This window comes from Ursus maritimus, unplaced genomic scaffold (genome assembly GCF_017311325.1).
Source record: "Ursus maritimus isolate PB19 unplaced genomic scaffold, ASM1731132v1 scaffold_2, whole genome shotgun sequence".
Taxonomy (NCBI): domain Eukaryota; kingdom Metazoa; phylum Chordata; class Mammalia; order Carnivora; family Ursidae; genus Ursus; species Ursus maritimus.
The window spans coordinates 77822145-77842051 of record NW_024424452.1 but is presented as its reverse complement, the minus strand read 5'-3'; the positions used below and the strand labels follow the sequence as shown (position 1 = coordinate 77842051).

The 19907-nt window shown below is 39.9% G+C and overlaps 1 protein-coding gene across 7 annotated transcripts in view; it reads left to right on the top strand.

Annotated features, from left to right (window-relative positions):
• The first annotated feature begins 10216 nt into the window (after positions 1-10216).
• RC3H1 (ring finger and CCCH-type domains 1) overlaps positions 10217-19907 on the top strand; it is an 83339-nt gene continuing 73648 nt past the window's right edge. For 6 of the 7 annotated variants that reach the window (XM_040636232.1, XM_040636231.1, XM_040636230.1 and 3 more), the window contains exon 1: positions 10217-10488. The gene's annotated coding sequence lies outside the window, so the exon portion shown is untranslated. Of the gene's footprint in view, positions 10489-13776; positions 13977-19907 lie in introns of all 7 variants that reach the window. The other variant, XM_040636227.1, reaches the window with a different exon arrangement.

The window sequence follows — 19907 nt, the reverse complement described above, 5'->3', positions numbered from 1 at the left end:
TGGCCTAGCCAAGAAACGTGAATTCAAACTATAAACCTGCAAAAGGGTTTTGCTTGTGGTAATGAATTCTCAGGGAAAAATTTTCTTCTCTCCATTCAGCACCAAAGTTTAAAATAGGTAGCTTTTTGCAGTTCCAAGGAGGGTAGAGTTACTCATTTATCATTCGCCCTAATACTGAGAGTGCTACCCTTTGGATCTTGGCTTTGTGAAAGGAAAGTCTCATGGTAGACTTTAAATCTTGACTCTTGCTTTGTCTTTTGTGTCCTTATCCCTTCTGGGCTATGAAAACTGAGTTTACCAGAAAAGGCAAGTTCAGCCCACTTTGGTTTCCAATGCCTACCTGCTTATCTCTGTACCCATCTTCTTAGCTAGGCTCCTTCTGAATCTCTTCGCCTTCTCCAGCCAAACTGGATTTCTGCTTGTTCCTGAAACGAACCACCATTCTTCCTGCCTGGGTACATTTGCATATGTTGTTTTTTCTGCTGAAACATTTTGCTCTCTCTTTGCCTAGCTCATTTCTACTCATCCTGTAGCTTTCAGCTTAAATGTCATTTTCTTGAGGAAGTCTCTGTTCGTCTTAGACTCCATCAATTCTCACTGTTAAATATGCCATGTACTTTGGCCTCCACACTTGTGGTTGTTTAATTATTTATAAGTATTCCATCTTCCCTGCTAAACCATAGGCTCTGGAGGAATAGACTGTCCTGTGCACTGCTGTATTATCATAGCACCATGACTGACACATAACCAGTTATCAGATATTTATTGTGATTGTTTGTGATAAAGTGGGTGCAAATTAATTTCATTCTGTGACTTTCATATCCTTAGTTGAGAACATTGGGGGCTCAATTAGATGTTGCAGATCAAGGTTATAAGTCTCTGCAGAAAAGGACCACAAATGAACACTTCAACTGTAGTAGTTGAAATATTTTTGCAAAAATGGAAAAAAGAATCCTTCTCCCATGTAATTTTAGCAAAGAGGGCTTTGATTGCCCCAAAAGAAATGCTTGATTAGGAAGATTCTTGCTAGCAGAAGGAATTCAAGAAAAAAAAGCACTTTGCATTCGTAAAACTTTTTAGTTAACAGAGATTTATATAGAGTTTTTCCCCCTTGAGAAATGTGTGCAATAGTAGTTTTTAATGTAAGCACTAAACGTTCTTGGCAGAGTGAGTCAAAATCTTGAGAGGAGTGCTTATTATTTGGGTATAATCAATGAACTGAGTAAAGAAGGGAACGTGTTATTTAGGACACCTTCACTTAAGTTCAACTGAAATGGATACAGATGTACTCTTTTGAAAACTCTAATGACTAGAGTCATAAAAATCAGGGCCAAAAAACCTCCCAAAACAAAAAAACCCCAAACATGGATAACGTCCATTAAACTGAGTAAAGGGAAACTATATGAGAAATGGGAAAATGGATTATTTCTACTATCTTCTGATTTCTGTACCCTTCCTTTATGTGTTAAACCATCTCAGCGGCTAACATAAGCAGAAAAGGAATTTTCTGGAGGAACACTGAGTGGATCACAGTTTTGATGGTAAGGAAGGGAGCTGGGTGAAACCAGATAGCCAGAACCACAGCTAAAGTCAGTCTTGAAATGGTCTGGTTAGGGTACCACTGCCATTGCCAATAAATGCTGGAAACCACCCCGAGATTGCTGCCATTGCACCACCAGACTCTGGGTATCACTGGCGCGAGGGGGATGATTCTGTTTAGTCTGTGTAACTCAGTCCTGATTCAAAGTTCCAAGTAAGAGCATCCAGTCTACCAAGCTTGGGTCACTTTCCCTCACCCTAGGATGACTGTGGGGGTGGGCAGGGGTGGCATGTGGAAGGGCAGAAGGCAAGTAACTGGACTTTCTGGCCCCTGTAGTGGGAGAAGAGATCCTGTCACCCACAAAAATCCCCAAATGGAAAATTCCCAAGCAGTGTAAGGAGGGGAGGTTAAGATGCTGGGCAGCCATAAAATTGTAAGTAACTCATTATGTATGTCCATCTTTCAGAAATACAAGGACATATAGGAGATTCTTGCCCTATCCGACAACTATTATTCTATCGTTTCTACAAATGTAGGCAGCGGGTCACTAAGTTACCAATCACTTGTCTTAAACATACCCGTATACACACACACACACACACACACACACGCACACACCAACACACAAATTGATCCACTGATTTTTCTTCTAATTTACCATTACTATTGAAAAAGGGAAATATTTTTCTTTGTTCCAGGTTAAATGAAGGAAATAGTCACATGTTTCATTAAGCTGCAACCACAACATAGCCCTTTACCTCAGAGGATAAAGCTGAGGATAATGTGGGTTTTGTTTTTTTTTTTAAGATTGTACTTATTTATTTATTTGAGAGAGGGAAGGAGAGAACTAGAGAGAGGGCACAAGGGGGAAGTGAGCGGCAGAGGGAGAACCAGGCTCCCCTTTCTCGCCACCAAGCAGGGAGCCTGATGTGGGGCTCAATCCCATCATGAAATGAGCTGAAGGCAGATGCTTAACAGACTGAGCCAGCCAGGAGCCCCTGATAATGTGTTTGATGAAGGAGTTACAATTGAGAGGGCAGATTTGGCCATGCAGAGAGCCATGAAGTCTTATTTAAAAGACCCTTCTTTTCTCTTTTTCTCCCAAGTAATCTCTCTGCCCAACATGGGGCTCAAACTCACGACCTAACCTCCCTCAGAACAAGAGTCACATGCTCTACTGACCGAGCCAGCCAGGTGCCCTAAAGGACTCCTCTTAAAAGATGCTCTCTGATTGCGTCCTGCTCAAAGAGGGGAGCTAATCTGGGGTATTGCTCTCCTCTTTACATTGGTTACTGAATGCTCCTTTTATTTTATCTGATATTTGTCAATCGAGAGCATTAGGAAAATCAGCCCACCTCTGAACTCAGTTTCACGTTTAGTCTCGTATAGTCATCTGTTTATATGAGAATTAGTCATATGGGTTTACTTACAAACATGATGTCTGTGCTGTTATTGTTTTAGAAACTAATTCCTTGGAAGGCAGGAGTTCTGTTTAGTTAATCATGTGTAACACCAAACAGTGGTCATTATTACATATAAAGCTTTTAATGCTATGGCTGAACATAATAAAATACTTTCCCTGACTTTGGCAAATAAAACCTCTCTTCATATAAGACAAGGTTGGAAAACAACAGCTTGGGGGCCAAGTCCAGCCCACCAACTCTTTTTGTCTGTTTTTACACATAAAGTTTTATTGGAAGATAGGCATGCTCATTTATTTACATTTTGTCTGGGGCTGCTTTCCTGCTACAAAGACAGAGCTGAGTAATTGTGACAGAGACTGTGTGGCCTGCAAAGCCTAAAATATTTATTATCTGGCTATTTACCAAAAAAGCTTGTTGACCTGACCATTGATATACATCAGTGGTTCTTACCTCAGACCGTAGGATAGGATCAACCCATAAAATTCAAAAAAATTAAAGATCCCTAGCCCCACAATAATACCTCAAGCCAGAATCTCCAGGGTCCGAGCTGGAGATACAAAGTTTTTAAACGTACACTGCAAAACTGAGAATCATCAGCCTAATGCAACACATACTACCTAGTATAATTTTAATAACTCCCCCTCACTGAGGGCCTAGTTGATGTCAGGCATTGCATTAGATGCTCTACATGTATTTTCTCATTTTAATATCCATAAAAACCATCTTAGATGCATTTTACAATCCTTAATATATAGTGAAGGAAATTGAAGTTTTCTAAGCTTAATTTATACAAGCTCACACAGCCACTAAGTGGTACAGCAAGGGTTTGTACCAGGTTTTCTTACCCGTCCAAGATCGACAACAGGAGACATATATCCAGGTGGAGAAAAACTGACACTTACCCCTGAGATTTGCTTTTCCCCTGGGGGAACTGTGGGTATTTCCCATGGCTGATGCTACACTGGTCTGCATGAGAACGACTGGCCTAAGTTTGATGGCAGAACTCTCCTATTGATTGACAGTAGCATAGCTGAGAAAACAATGGAACATTCAAACAAGATTTCATTCCAACCCAGAGGATAACGAAAGGGAAACAGACTCAAGGAGTAGCACGTAGCAGAATATTCATCTTCAATGAAGTAACCACCATAGGGACATCTTCCTATCTGGTTCATGATCTGCCCCAAGTGGCAGAGCTCATATTTATGTGCATATGTATGTATGTATGTCAGTATGTATTTATTTTTAAAGATTTTATTTTATTTTATTTATTTATTTTTTTTTAATTAATTTATTTTAGAAAGAGAGAGAGAGCAAGGGAGGGGCGGAGGGAGAGAATCCACCAACTAAGCCAGCTCATCTTTAATCCCTAACCTCTTGGATCATCATAAAGAACTCTGAAGACTCCCCCCAAATCCAGATCCTAGAAAGTAAGGCATGGAGCAAAAGAAAGTTCCTCTTCATTTTGCTTAAAGCATACCTTTTGAGTTCTGGTTTCCAGAATGATTTACACATGAAACTTTTTTTTTTTTTAACTGGCTAGTCATGACATGCCAAACCTAATATTACCCAAGAGATATTGAACATACATTTGTGCTAGAGGATGTCATTTGGTTACAAAATGTATTTGATGTCAATATATCTATAATTGCTTATTTAGAGAGAACTCTTAAATGAAGGTCATATATAAATCCTTTCATATTAATCTTGAGTCTATTCAAGTTCTATCTGAATAGACTAGAATTCAAGTTCCGTTTTTTGATAACTCTTATTGTGGTATAACTCAGATAATTCTTGTAAATCAGTTTTTTTATTTTAGTATCCTATTTGTTGTTGCTAATTCATACCCAGAAAGCACTGATATTTCATGATACAAAGAGCAATGAGGAAAGCTGGGTGGGTCAGTTGGTTTAAACTCTGCCATTGGCTCAGGTCGTGATCCCGGAATCCTGGAATCAAGCCCTGCATTGGGCTTCCTGCTCAGCAGAGAGTTTGCCTCTCTCTCTCTCTCTCTTGCTCACTCTCTCTCTCAAATAAATAAATAAAATCTGAAAAAAAAAAAAAAAAGAAAGAAAAACTTCAGGTTTAACTGAATAAATCTGAAATTGAACCTTCATAGGGGGTGCCTTTTATTAATAATTATGATATTCTTAAAGTGAGTATTTATTATTGTTATGGGCTGAATTGTGTCCCTTACTCCCAAATTCCTGTGTTACAGTCCTAACCCCTAGTACCTTAGAATGTGACTTTATTTGGAGATAGGGCCCATAAAGAGGTAATTAAAGTAAAATGAGATCAGATGTGTAAACCTTAATCCAATATGCCTAGTGTCCTTATAAGAAGAGACTGGGATACAAATAGACACAGAATGAACACAATGTGACAGAGGGAGAAGATGGCCAGCTGCAAGCCAAGGAGAGAGTCCTTGGAAGAGACCAAACCTGGCAATATCTTGATCTTAGACTTCCAGCGTCTGGCATTCTGAGAAAATTTCTGCTGTTTAAGCCATCAGTCTGTGGTATTTATTACAGCAACCCTAGAAAACTAGTACGATAATGAAATCCAACAAAACTTCAGTGAGTTTTACTAGGTGAAAAGTGGAGCTGCTTTCTCTTGACCCTGTTTAAACTGTGCCTAGAAGAGGCCTCTTGCCTGAAAGTTGTCTGATGTCTCTTTCATAGAGGTGCTCTGTTTACTATCACCCCAGAATAAGTCTCAAAAGGTCAGCTGAAGTTCAGAGATGCTCAATGTTGGGCTGAAGGACTTCCTGAAAGGTAGACCAGTTTGTTATCTAAAGATCTATCATAGCCGCTAACTCAGGAAACAAACTGGTGAGCCCCAGCACACTTCCGGGCCCAACTGCTCCATCCTGGAAAATCCCAAGGGGGGATAAATTGAAATCACAGCTCCTGGCTGGGTTTGCCAACAATGTTGCTGAACAAACTCAGATAAACTTGTCACAAGAGAAGCCAGTAACTCAAGAGATGAGAGTCTGGAAGAGAGGAAGAGAGAAATTTATTTGGGTGTGGGCAGCCTGGGGATGTGGCTTAAGTTTTGATGACTGACCTCTCTGCCAGCAAGATGGACATCTGGAGTTTGATAGAGAGAGGTTCAGGGGTGTGAGTGTAAGAAAGTAGGCAGAGAGCATGTGGTCACAGGTGGGGGGGTCAGTGTGTGTTCAGCCCATGATCATGGGCAGGAAAGGGGTATGAGGGGATATGTGGGGCATGGTCTTCTAGGCATTCCATTGCTATCAGGGCTTTTCTGGTTGGGTGGGTGGTATGTTCTGGGTCATAGTAAAACGCCTTCATCAATGCCTCAAGAAAGTGTGATAAGAAATAAGCACAATGGTGTTTTAGTTAGATCATGAGTTAAGTTGTTTGGTGGGCTTCTGGTTTTAACTGATTGGGTCTATCTACAGTTGAGCAAGGGGGCTTGCTGACAGGTTCAGAAGCAGTTTCAGGAGGGACTCAGAAACATCACTTTTTTTTAACTCTTCTGGAATCAAGCCTACAGCGACCTACCTCCAGAAACTCCAGAACTGGCTTGGGCTACATCTGCCATGATTACTTTGGATTGTTACCCTAAATCTAAGGCAACCCCTCGGGTCTAGTCTTGCAGGTGCTGACTGGGGCCTCGTTTGGGACTGATCTCTAAAGTGAAGGGTAGGTCAGAAGCTATTGCTTTCCTCATATTTCCTTAGTGTAATTGCCTGGAATATCTTCTTCTTTTCCATTTATTTTCTAGAGATTTATCTTAATGAACAGTGGTAATAGGATTGTCCACCGGGGAAGGGAGTAAGTAATGGAGAATCTATGTATGAGAGAGGGTTGGGGTGGGGAGGATGAAGAGGACTTATTTGGACTCCCACCCTTACTTTAACTAAAGCAGTCTAGAAAATACAGGTGACTCAGCTCTAGTGTTATTTTGTGCATGTGTTTGTGTTTGAGGATGTCATTCCCTCTCCCTACATAAATCATTTACATTGGAGAGGTCTCAGGTTCTAGTCATACTTTAACCAAGTTTTTTAGTTAATCTAAACTCTATTCACATACCTTCTGTTTCCCAAAACTTATCCTTCATCCGAATCCTGCCCTGAACTGAGAGCTATTGTATTTCTGTGGCTCTGGGTACACATCTAATATCAGACATAGTGACGTTTACCTGTCAAAGGTAGTTTCTGTGACATTAGAATGATGATTCCTACCAATTCTTCCCTTTAACTTTCATAGAACTTTATACTTTCTATGCAATAATGACCCAGTTTATTTTATACTGTAGTTGTTTATACGTATATTTTATTGTATTGCTCTTACTAGATTGTTGAATTTCTTTAGGGGAGGGACAAATGACTTATTCATCCTTGTAGGATGGAATAGTCCTTCTCGCTCTCTAACCCCCTCCTCAATAATATGATACTTATCTACAAAGGAGTTGGGTAGATACATGATCTATCCAACCTTTCTTAGTCTCTGTTTCATATAAGTTGGTTGGTACCTAAAAATCTTTTCTAGTTTTAAAATAAACAAACAATGCCTTAGGTTGACAATTACACATTCCAGAGTATTATTTAAGCATGTGCTAGGTTAATCACACTGCATAACTTGAAAAACAAAGTTTAGTCTCAAAAAAGGACAAAATTAAAGGAAGAACAATAGAGTACAGTATATTAGAAAATACATTGAAAAAACTCGTAAGGCTTTATTTTAACTGATTTGTGATCTAAAAACTAGCATTAATTTTTTTTACAGTTCATGCTAAGAGCAAAAACGTATTTGATGACTTGTCATCCTCATTTGACTAATGAAAAAACTAAAGACTATAATGATGTAAACATAAAAAGGATTTTTAAAAATCATTTAAGTACTTACTATAATGCCATGAACTATTTTAAGTCCTTTACATGAAATGACTCATTTAATTTTCATAGAATACCAATGATGGAAGCCAGGGCAGAGTCTAAATTTCTAGGCATTCTATATCAGAATTAAATAATAAAATACAAAATAAAACTAAATTGTTTAAGTTGTGTTAAAACTACAGAGGAGTGATTTCTAAGCACAAATGACTATAAAATATATAAGCTGTTTGTCTTCAGTAATATGCTCTTAAAGTGTTATCTTAGCTCAAGAAAGTTCTCAAACACTATTTCACTGGATTAATAAAAATAGCTGGATTGAAACAAATTATACAATTTTAAGTGTTTGAAACCTTAAATATATATATATATATATATCAGTTTCAACATATCTTTTCAAATCTTACTTATATTACCTCTCAACACCCTGAAAAACTTTACTACGTAACAATAGCAAAAATCTTAAACAGCAAAATCGGGAAAAAAAAGAGCTTAGTTCAGTAGCTAAAATTCTTACTGTGTTATTAATTTTGGAATAAAATCCAGAATCACTATTTTTTTTTTCTTGCCAAATAACCATACTATCTTTCTTCTAAATAGGCCCAGTCTCAAGGAACAAATTATTCTCTGTAATTTATACATCTACCCTAAGTGGGGAGTTCAAAGCATATAAATGTTTCTCATAGATTAGCTTTTATTGTAAACACTGAAGTAATTTTCAAAGCTGCTTTTCTCCTTTTTCTGCCAAATGTTTCTGTTTAATTATATTATTAAAGTGAATTCTGGGAAGCCCCTTGGCTTTAAACCTGTATTTAACTGAAATATTGATGAAATAAAAATAAATTAAACTTTAGCATCATATTTTATAAGTTAACCTTGAAAGGGATTTACCAACTGAGGTGCAACTATTAATAGTTTAAAGAAATTATATTATCTAGGTTGCTTGTAATGGAAGTTGGGTTATTTGCTTCACCTAAACAGGGAAGTTGGCATGTTTGCCTAGCAACGGCCGCTAAAACCTTCTGTTGTGGAAGGTTCCCTAGGAGGGAGAAGAGAGGAGGAAAAACAGGAGGAACAGATTAATGTCTTTCCTAGCAGGGGAATGAGGAGGGAAAGGCTGTCCAAGAGATAGATATCCTTTAGATTAGCATACACTAACCTAATCCCTCTGATAGCTAGAAGTTAGTTCTTTGTAGGACTGACTGGGGTTACTGTTGAGTAAATTGAAAGGAAGGTTACAGATTTAGCCACTTCAAAGGGAGTAAATTCCAGTCAATAGAAAGACATCAATAAGTCTTCTAAAAAGAAGCTGAAATCTGAGTAGCAGGAAGGTGTCAGCAACCAAAAAGACCGCCGCTCAGAGTTTAGGAAGGTGTGTGATCTGTGTTTTACAAATATTATAAAACACTTATAATGATTGAATTTATTGAGTTAAAGGCAGTAGCTTCTCTAAATATAATACTGTTTTTGGTATTGGTGATGTCTGCAGTGAAGAAAGGATAGGAAAGCGAAATCTCTGCTCTCTTGGCCAAGACCTGAAGCAAAAAAGGGAATAATGCAGAGGAGTATTAACTGGGTGTTTATATGAGGACCATCTCTATTCTAGACGATTTATCTTGAAATTAGGACTGTATGATACGAAAAAGAATTCCTGTCTCTCCCTTTTTTAAAAGCACGGGTTTGGTGAAGAGCGATTGTCTGGAAGGGGTCTCCCACCACCCCAAATCAAAATGGCTTCTTTTCTGTAAGGGAGAAGAAACTTTCATCACCGCAAGGTTAGCTTTTTAGATCCAGGAACTCTTCCATGGGCCGAATCTTCCCGTCCCCCCCTAGACAGCTATCATCTTTCACTTAGGTCCGGAGAGACGTTTTGGACCAGCGAGTGTCCAGGCCCTTGGGCGCTTTCGCCACGTTGGGAAGCCGAACTCTTTTCGGGGGTCGGTGAGATTGGTGTCTAGGGCAAAGCTGGTGTGATCCAGAACGTGGATAACACAAGAACAAATTCTTTTGGCTGGGGTTTGGGGAAGGGGGGGATGTGAGAAGGAACGGGATAGAGGGACGAGAGCTGAGAAATCCTAGGGGCAGAGGGAGTGCGGGGTTCGATGGAAACGTCAGGAATTTCTCAATCCCCCTCGCCGGCGAGCCACTTGCCGCCAGGCGCAAAGGCGCTGGTGGGGGAGGGCCCGCAGTCGGCCGGACCAGTTCGGCGGCTCCGGGCGGGGGTACGCCCTGGGGTTGGCGCAGAGCATCGCCCGCCTCGCTCCCGGGCGTTGGCTGCGGGTGACTCAGAGCTTTCCTCCCGCGCCCGCCCCGCCCCCCGAAGGAGGGGCCTCGCCCTCGTCCCCGCCCTTGTCCCCGCCCCAGTCTCCGGGGCGGGCCGGAGCCCGAGGAAGAGGAAGGGGACGAGGACAACGAGCGACGGGGCGGAGGAGGAGGAGGAGGAAGAGGAGGCCGACTAACAAGATGGCCCCTGCTGCAGGAGCAGCCTCAGCAGCAGCAGGTGGGAGGCCGGAGGCGGCGCTGGTGGTGGCGGCGGCGGCCGTGGCCCAGCGGCCTGGGACAGAGTCAGAGTCGACGGTGGCGGCGGCGGCGGCGACGGCTGCCGCGGCGGTGGCGACGGCCGCGGGGACTCGGAGCTGAGAGGAGCTGCTGCTCGGACCAGCGCGGTGAGCGAGCGGCAGGCGGCGGCGGCATGGGGAGCGCGGCGGCCGCCGCCCGGCCTCGGTCGGGAACAATAGGCAACCGCGGCGGGGAAGGGGCCGGCCTCGCCCGCCCTCCGCCCCTCGGCGGTAGCGGCCCCCCGCCCCCCCCCCGGCCTCAGCCCCGCCGGTGGCGGAGGGGCTTGTCAGCGCCCGGCGTCCCTAGGCCTTAGGCCTTGGAGCGCGGCCGAGAGGGCCTGCTGGGGTGCGTAGGCCGTGGGGACGTGCGGACGCCGCCCCGGACGAGGGGAGGGCGCGGGAGACTTCGACCGGAGGGAGGGGGCCAGAAGGTCGCCCGGCTCGGCGGTTACTCCGAGGGCCTCGGCTGCTGGAGGGTGCGCGCAGGAAATGCTTTTTGGACCCCGGGTCTGTGGGGGTGGGGAGGTGAAGGCGTCCGTAAACTGGCACCGCCTCCGCGTCCCTGCGCTCGGGCTGCTCCTGCACCTCAGGGCTGCTCCCTTCCCGGACCCTTAAGCCCTCCCCTTCCTCGGCCCGGTGGGTTTTACTGTGTCTGTTTTCCTGGAGCTCCTGGAGATCGAGCCAGATGGTCTTCTTTCTTCCTGATGGCGATAGGGGAATTGTGTAAGCGAGTGTCTTTTTTTAAAAACAAAAATAAGTGCAGCAGCAAAAAACATACAAGGTAAAACGCGATTATCGATAAGGGATGGGGAGGGATGGAGGGCTAAGGGATGTTCTTCTTAAAACATATCTTGGCACCAGTTCTCTCTGAACATCAGTTATGCCCACGTCCCCGGTGAGGTTGTGAAACAAGGGCTCGTTTGGAGCAGTAATAATATAACTCTTGACATCCCAGAATAGTCCATGAAACTGGAAACAAAGCCACTAACTGGCAACGCGAAGACAAATTGTAGTGTTTGAATAGAACTTTTCTTTAAACGAACCGTTTTGAATTATTAATGTGCCGCATAAGAAACAACAACATTAGCCCTGAATGGAACTAACGAAGCATTTCTTCAGGAGGGAAGTGGTTCGTTCATCTGCAGGGTAGAACTTCTTGTGTCCTGTCTTATGTTCTAGTTTTTGCCTTTCAGTAATTTGTTTTAAGACTAACCTTTCCTTTGAGTTTGGTATTTGATTTCTAAAGCAGATTTTAATAAGATTTCTAAACTTTTTTGTAACTTTCAAAACTAGAAACGACCGTTCTCTTTTGAATGTTTAGGCTTTTGGAGAGGCAGCTCTTTTCCCGCATTTGCCCTCTGGTAGTAGTGCCTGTAACTTCAGTTCACTGCGACTACTCCTAAATTTAATTTTTTGAGACGTCTACCTCGTCCATTTCCAAGTGGGGGCGGGGGGAATGATTCAAGTTATTTCTATTCCAGTTTCTACCTAGGTGTGCAGAAATTTATATTAAAGTTGTTTGGATACATCCGCGAAGATTGCTTTCTAATATTTAACATTCATTTGCGTGGTCCGTCTAGTTTGTGTTCTTAAAAGGAAGATTGACCTGTGCAGAGAAGATGCCAGTTAATATGTTTCATCCATTTTTAGGGTAAATTTCTGCTTAGAATTGTCTGTGTTTTAATTCGAATCATTTTTAGGTTATGTGAAATTTAATGGGTGGAGCTAGTCTAATTCTTTCAAGAGAATTGACAGTAAGTACACTAACAATCGAACAAACAAACGTGGAGGTTGAACTATCTTATTGTTGTTTAGGATTGAAGTATAGTGGGAAAATATGAATAACTTTCATTTTATTCCTAGCATAAATAATGTGGGTGTTTTGACTTTAAAGTATGGGGAGAGAACAACTTTCACATGGCTTCACCTAATGTGAATTTTCAGGGAATAGTTTCAGAAAGGACCCCCCCCTTTTTTTTTTAAGTGCTCAAATCCATAATTTTTTTTTATGCTGAATTTTGTTGGGTGAGCATAAAATGCAAGTAAAGTCTATCTTGTCTATCATGATGCTTATATTTATTTGTGACCCTAAACCTATTACAATGTACAAGTTTGAAAATTGTAAGTGGTTAGTTTGCTTTGTTATGAAAAAAAAAATCTCATCTTGTTGTGTGAAGGACTAATTTGCCTCATACTTAATATCATTTTCCTGAAAAACAAATTTTTTTTATTTTTAAAAAGTATTTTATTTATTTATTTGTCAGAGTGAGCACAAGTGGGGGAACAGCAGGCAGAGAGAGAAGCAGACAACTGGCAGGACCCTGAGATCATGACCTGAGCCAAAGGCAGACACTTAACCTACTGAGCCACCCAGGCGTCCCCAAAACAAAAGATTTTTAAATGTTAAGGTTTTGTATTTGAAATTGGATGTTGACCCAACAGTTTATGGGTTGGGTCTGGATCCCTATTTCTGTTGAATACTGAAAAATCTTTTAGAGAGCTCTGGTTTTAATAGGTGTCAGAACTGTTTTAAGATATGATCCCTGCATTGTTATATTTTATAAGTATTTATTCTGATAATTTCAGTTTCTTAAGTAATATTTAAGAATTTCCTTGTAAGGTTTTGGAACCATAGCTTAAGAATTAGATGTGCATTTTCTTGGTAATATTAAAAGTTAATATCTATTTGATTTACTTGAAGATATTTGAAAGCATTTTTTGTACATAAAAAATTTAGTTTTTCAAAGCATCTGAAACATTCTCATTTAATCCTCGTATTTGGGCTGTAATATTGGTGGTATTGTTCTCACTTTATATATGAAGAATTTGAGGCTAGGAGAAGCTATGTAAGTAGCAAAAAAGCCACATAATTAATAGGTGAAAGAGCTTACTCAAACCCAGGTCTTGTGACACAAATTAGATGCTTTACTACTGCCACCATGTGTCTCAAGATTTAACTTTGAAGCCTTTCCTGTGTTGACAGATTCCTTGTTTTGATCTGGAGCTATGCTTTATAATACTGTACTTGCCTTTAGCTCTAATACCTTTCTATTAACATTATTTATACACTGCCAGATATTCACTTATAAGTTTGAGAAAGTATTCATGTGAATTACAAATGAAACACTTTTGCTTTCAGCAAATATAAATGCTGTTGATCTAGAAACTCATACCATTTACATAGGACAGATTTATGGTTTTGCTGTAATGGTTTCATGGCTTTAATTTGCTATGTAAACAGTTACTAAATTGTGCCTTTGAAATACTTCATGGAAATTTAAAATTTAGTAACATTCGGGGATGTTCAAGCTGGGTCAGCTAACATTTGAAATTCTTCATTTATAATTTTTTAAAGCCATAAACCATTTAGAATTCTGCACCTTTTTTTATCTCTAGATCTTGGGATTTGAAATGGAATTTTATGGGGGTCTAATCAGTCTACCCTTGGATATATCTTGAGAGTGGTTGGCACTCCACAAGGTGAAGAATACACTGATAAATGATCCTTGTTTGGTGGATACCTTGGAGCAAGATGTTCTTTGGCAGAGTATATTGACCTGGTTTAGTTTTGGCCCTGTCAACGCTCAGGAATTCAGGTATTCTTCGGGGTTAGATTCAGATGGATTTAAATTCTCACATTGGCCTGCATCAAAACGGTCACAGTAGATTTCCAGATCAGCCCGTTCTTGTAGGACGCTCTTGAAGACCTCATTCTCTTGTTTAATCCTGGAGTCTAGGCTGGATTTGGGCTAGCTTTGGAGGTTGTTATGCCCTAAGATTGATTTTGTCTGGCATAATACAAAGGAATTTTTCTTATTCCATAGTTTCTTAAATAGATGATATATATTTTAAGTGGGCAGCTTACTAATTCTAAGTAATGATGCCCTCCATCCGCAAGACAGTTAACTTTAGCATATTTATTTATAGCCATTATTGGTCAGACTTGTGCCTGTTCATTTCTTATATAATATTCTTGTTTACCCTTTATATAATATTAGACACTTCTTATTAGTTCACAATGTTTCCTTAATCGGTTGAGGTTTAGGAAAAGAATTCTAGTAAAAAATTTGAGTTGACCTTTCATGCACAGTTGAGCTGACTGAAATGGTGACCTGCCATAGAGGAAAAAATATTTTAAGGTTCATTTACGTTTTTCTTTGAGATTATTAACAAATATATGTCATATGTCAGCAGTATTTTGATGTTAAGCATTTTAGCACTGACGTCAGTACTCATCTCACTGATTATTACTGTGCATATATGGTAATAATTTAACTTGTAATGCATCTAAAAATCTCCAATATCTAAGTAGTGTTTGAAAATGGTAGCAGTGTTTTTGAAGAAGACTTCTAAAGGGGTCATTAGAGAGAGAGAGAGTTTAATATATATCTTAACATAAACAATTTTTTTTTAAAGATTTTATTTATTTATTTAACAGAGATAGAGACAGCCAGCGAGAGAGGGAACACAAGCAGGGGGAGTGGGAGAGGAAGAAGCAGGCTCATAGCAGAGGAGCCTGATGTGGGGCTCGAGCCCAGAACGCTGGGATCTCGCCCCGAGCCGAAGGCAGACACTTAACCGCTGTGCCACCCAGGCGCCCCTAACATAAACAATTTTTTAATTACGGTTCAGGTCATTTAACATAAAACTAGTAATTTAAAAGTAAGTAGTTCAGTAGTAGTAGTATATTCACAATGTTGTGCAAACACCACTTTCTAATTCCAAAACCCTTTTATCACCCCCAAAGGAAACTGTACCCATTAGGAAGTTACTCCCCATTTCTCCTCCCCCTGGTCCCTAGCATCCACTATTCTACTTTCTGTCTCTGTGGAATTAACTTAAAATTATACTGAGTCAAGATTAAGGAGCAGTACTGTGTATAATTAAAATTGCAGAAAAAATTTTGGGATATGATTGTTAGGAATCAAAAACCACCTCATTCTTTGCATGCTTTTCTTGAGTACAGTAGGCAGACTGCCAGGGACTCTTAATGGAAGAAAAGTTGAAAGTCACAGCAGTTTGCAGTTCTAGTTTTGATCATTCCAAAGGAGTTCTACTCAAACTATCAGACTCATTTATATTTCCTTATTGGGTTATGGGAATTAACTAAATTATAATGTTATATACAAATATGAGCAACTAATACTTAGTTTGCTCTCTACAACTTGTTTGCCTTTTTGGTTTCTCTCCGCTCCTCCCCCCTTTTTCTTAATGTGTAGAAGAAACTTGGAATGTTAACAGACAGGACTTATTTGAGATTGTATTGGAAAATGATTGTTAGGTTGAAATTCTTTGATCTTTATGAATCTGACTTTATAATTATTTTACTCAGCTAATGTTTGAGAATATTTAGAGTTGTAATTTGCCTAATACTCTGCTTTTAATCCCATGTTGAATAAGATTTAACCTAGGTTTTGGCTCTCTACCTGACTCCCTCCAAAAAGCACGGATGGTGTTACGGAAGCAATTTATCTGTAGCTTTTTTTGCTTGGTTAGTTCATGGATTGAGAGAGAAAACTGTTAGGCTTCTTTTCTTTCTGGAATAATGTGTAATAAAGTTGGATTTCTGAAAATTTATTCATTTTATTTATCTATTTTTAAGTAATCTCTACACCCAACATGGGGCTTGAACTCAAAACCCCAGGATCAGGTTACGCACTCTACCCACTGAGCCAGCCAGGCACCCTTTAAAAATTTTTTTTTCTTTTTAATAATCTCTACACGCAGGATCAAGAGTTGCATGCTCTTCTGACTGACCCAACCAGGTGTCCCAGATTTCTGTAAGTTTAGAATTGCTTAATTTGAAGTTTCGATTTAGGGCTTTGGAAATACTATTTTACCCTTATCTTAAATTCATATTGGTACCCCCCCCAATTAAATTGAAATCTTAAAGTTTATGGTGATAAGTGCAAAACAGATTTCATGTTACTAGTAAAGATTGTAATGAGTTCCAGGAGATGTAAGTGGGGAAGAAAGTTTTAGATTTTGATATTACTCTCCCTCTCCCCTTTCTTTAAACGTGATTTTAAATATTCATATTTTCTTAGTTGTTTCCAAATGTCAGAGTTCTCCATCAGACTTGAAAACACTTTAAAACAAGCTCTTAGCAACCTCCAGAGTATTCTTGGTGACTGTGATACTCCTCTGGCCATAATCTTGGGACCAGAAGGGCTTATAAAAAGTCACCTTACTAATATTACCCTTTTTAAGGGAAAACTTAGTTATAAGAACAACTTAAAAAGTGATGAGAAAGAATTACTTAAGAATATTTACAACTCAGTGCTTTTTTTTTTTTTTTTAAGATTTTATTTATTTATTTGACAGAGATAGAGACAGCCAGCTAGAGAGGGAACACAAGCAGGGGGAGTGGGAGAGGAAGAAGCAGGCTCATAGCGGAGGAGCCTGATGTGGGGCTTGATCCCGGAACGCCCGGATCACGCCCTGAGCTGAAGGCAGGCGCTTAACCGCTGTGCCACCCAGGCGCCCCAGTGCTTTTTTTCTTTAATAGGGGGACTTTTTTCAGAAAAGTATTAACTCTTTGTAAATATTTCTGTTTTTTTATATATACCTCATTAAATTTTTATAGTAACATTGGAAAACTAGTGTACTAAATAAATACACTTAATCGTTGGGGTTCCTTGGTGACTCAGTCAGTTAAGCGTCAGACTCTTGGTTTTGGCTCAGGTAAGGCTCTTGCAGTCCTGGGATTGAGCCCGTGTGGTTCCAGGCTCAGTGTGGAGTTTGCTTCAGATTCTTTCTCCCTCTCTCTCCCACTCCGTCCCTCCCCACCTATATGTGCCACGTGCAAATGTGCACACATGCGCTCCTCTCTGAAATAAAATCTTTAAAAAAAAAACACCCCAATACATTTAATCATTAACATCTTTAAATGAGGTGATGTTTAGAGATCTATGCTTAAAAATACGGCTTAGTGGAAGATTTGTGAATGAAATAGGCTTATTGCATTCTTAGCTTTATTACAGAACAGTATTTTACCTATCCAGGTCCCAGTTTAGACTAAGAAGTATACAAAAAGACTTTTAATTGTTATGAGATTAGTGAACCAGATCATCTGCACTAAGGTACTGATTTAGGAGCTCTCTTTGTTTGTACATAATTCTAATAAATTTGATTATCTGTTCTCTAATCCCACATCAGATTAAAAGGTGTAAATTAGGTGTGGGAGTAGAGAGGCTTTATAGGTAAAAGGGTCAGCAAGGGGGGGGGTGACAGAAATAAAAAACATCTTAGCTTGGGACCATGTAATATAGGGACAACACCTCATTAGACTCTGAGTGTCATTATTTAATTACTGTGCTATATAACCTGGTCCTGTTTTTAAAAAACATATTCCTGATGATAAATTCCTTGTGGGAAAATGCAATTATGTTCATAATTTTGGGAGTCATAAAAATATGTACAGAATATATTAGAACACAGGCTTCGAAGTCAGAAATATCTAGGTTCCCATCTTTTATCACTTAAGCTTTATGATTCTTTATCTCTAAAAATAGAAATGGTGATACCTTCCTTTAAAGATTTGTTTTGGGGGCGCCTGGGTGGCTCAGTTGTTGAGCGTCTGCCTTCGGCTCAGGGCGTGATCCCGGCGTTCCGGGATCGAGTCCCACATCGGGCTCCTCCGCTATGAGCCTGCTTCTTCCTCTCCCACTCCCCCTGCTTGTGTTCCCTCTCTTGCTGGCTGTCTCTCTCTCTGTCAAATAAATAAATAAAATCTTTAAAAATAAATAAATAAATAAATAAATAAAGACTTGTTTTGGGGGCGCCTGGGTGGCTCAGTCAGTTCAGCAACTGACTCTTGATTTTGGCTCAGGTCATGATCTCAGGGTCCTGAGACCGAGTCCTCCCCCCACCTCAGGCTCGGAGCTGAGTGTGGAGCCTGCTTGAGATTTTCTCTCTCCCTCTCCCTCTCCCTCTGCACCTCCCTGCTGCTGGCATACACACCTGCGTGTGTGCTTGCTCTCTCTCTTTCTCTCAAATAAGTAAATAAATAAATAAAATCTTTAAAAAAATAAAGATTCGTTTTGAAGTTTAAATGAGATAAACATACATCTTCAGTATAGTACCTGATACCGAGTACTCATTCAGTAAATGTTATTTTCCTCCTTAAATTCTGTTTAACAAAAATCATCAGTTTAGAAAGCTACTCCTCTAGACTATTTGAAATCGTTTTGTTACTGAAGCTGCATATAAATTTTGTGTAATTCAGGAATAAATGTATTTGTACTTTTTTTTTTTTTTAAGATGTTATTTTGAAGTAACCTGCACACCCAGTGTGGGGCTTGAACTCACAACCCTGAGATCAAGAGTCATATGCTGTACTGATTGTACCAGCCAGGTCCTCCTGTATGTGTACTTTTGAAGGTAGTGGTCAGGAATGAGATACATCCTCATTTTCTTCCCACATCAGTCTTTTCATTGATATGGATCTGTGCTATTCAGTACCAGCCACTAGTTACAAATGGCTACTTAAATTTAAAATTTTTAATAGACTTAATTTTTTAGAGCAGTTTTAGGTTTATAGAAAATTGTCCTGAAGATACAGAATTTTCATATACACCTTCCTCTCACGGTTACTTCTGTTAACGTCTTGTATCAGTGTGGTGCATTTGTTATAATGACCCAGTGTTGATAAATTGTTATTAACTAAGTTCCATAGTTTATATTAGGATTCACATTTTGTACTGTATAGTTTTATGAGTGAGATTGTCTTCTTTCATTTAGCAGTATAACATTTAAGATTCTTCTATGTCTTTTTGTGGCTTGATAGCTCATTTCTTTTTTTTTTTTTATGATTTTATTTATTTAATTATTTGTCAGAGAGAGTGCGTACAAGCAGGGTGAGCAGCAGGCAGAGGGAGAAGCAGGCTCCCCACTCAGCAAGTAGCCCATGTGGGACTCGATCCCAGGGCCCTGGGATCATGACCTGAGCTGAAGGCAGACACTTAACTGACTGAGCCACCCAGGTGTCCCTAGCATGTTTCTTTTTACTACTAAATAATATTCCATTTTATGGTTAAATTTAAGTTTTAATTAATTAAAATCAAATAAAATTTAAAATTTAGATCCTCAGTTGCACCAACCACATTTCAGTGGTTCAATAACCACATGTGGCTCCTGGCTACCATACTGGAAACCGAAGACGACATTTTCAACATCTCAGGTAGTTTTAGTGAAGAGTGCTGATGTAAACTATCCTCCCAAGGTCCGATTCTCTGTTTGTGTTCACTCTCACGGAAAACTTACCTCTTTACATGATCTCAGTTTGTCCTCAAGCCTACATTTTCATTGCTTTGTTGCTTGTGTTGCTGGCAGGCCTGAACTTTACGTAATAAATTTACTCCCTGAACAAAACAGCCTTACCAAATAAATATTATCCATTAATGGTTTCCTTGATTTCTTATTAGAGTATCATCTTTTACTCCACTTTTCAGTGTTCCTAAAATCTTTTCTTGTTTTTCTCTAAACCTTTCAACCATATTTATCAAGGGTATATCAGAGCTAATAAA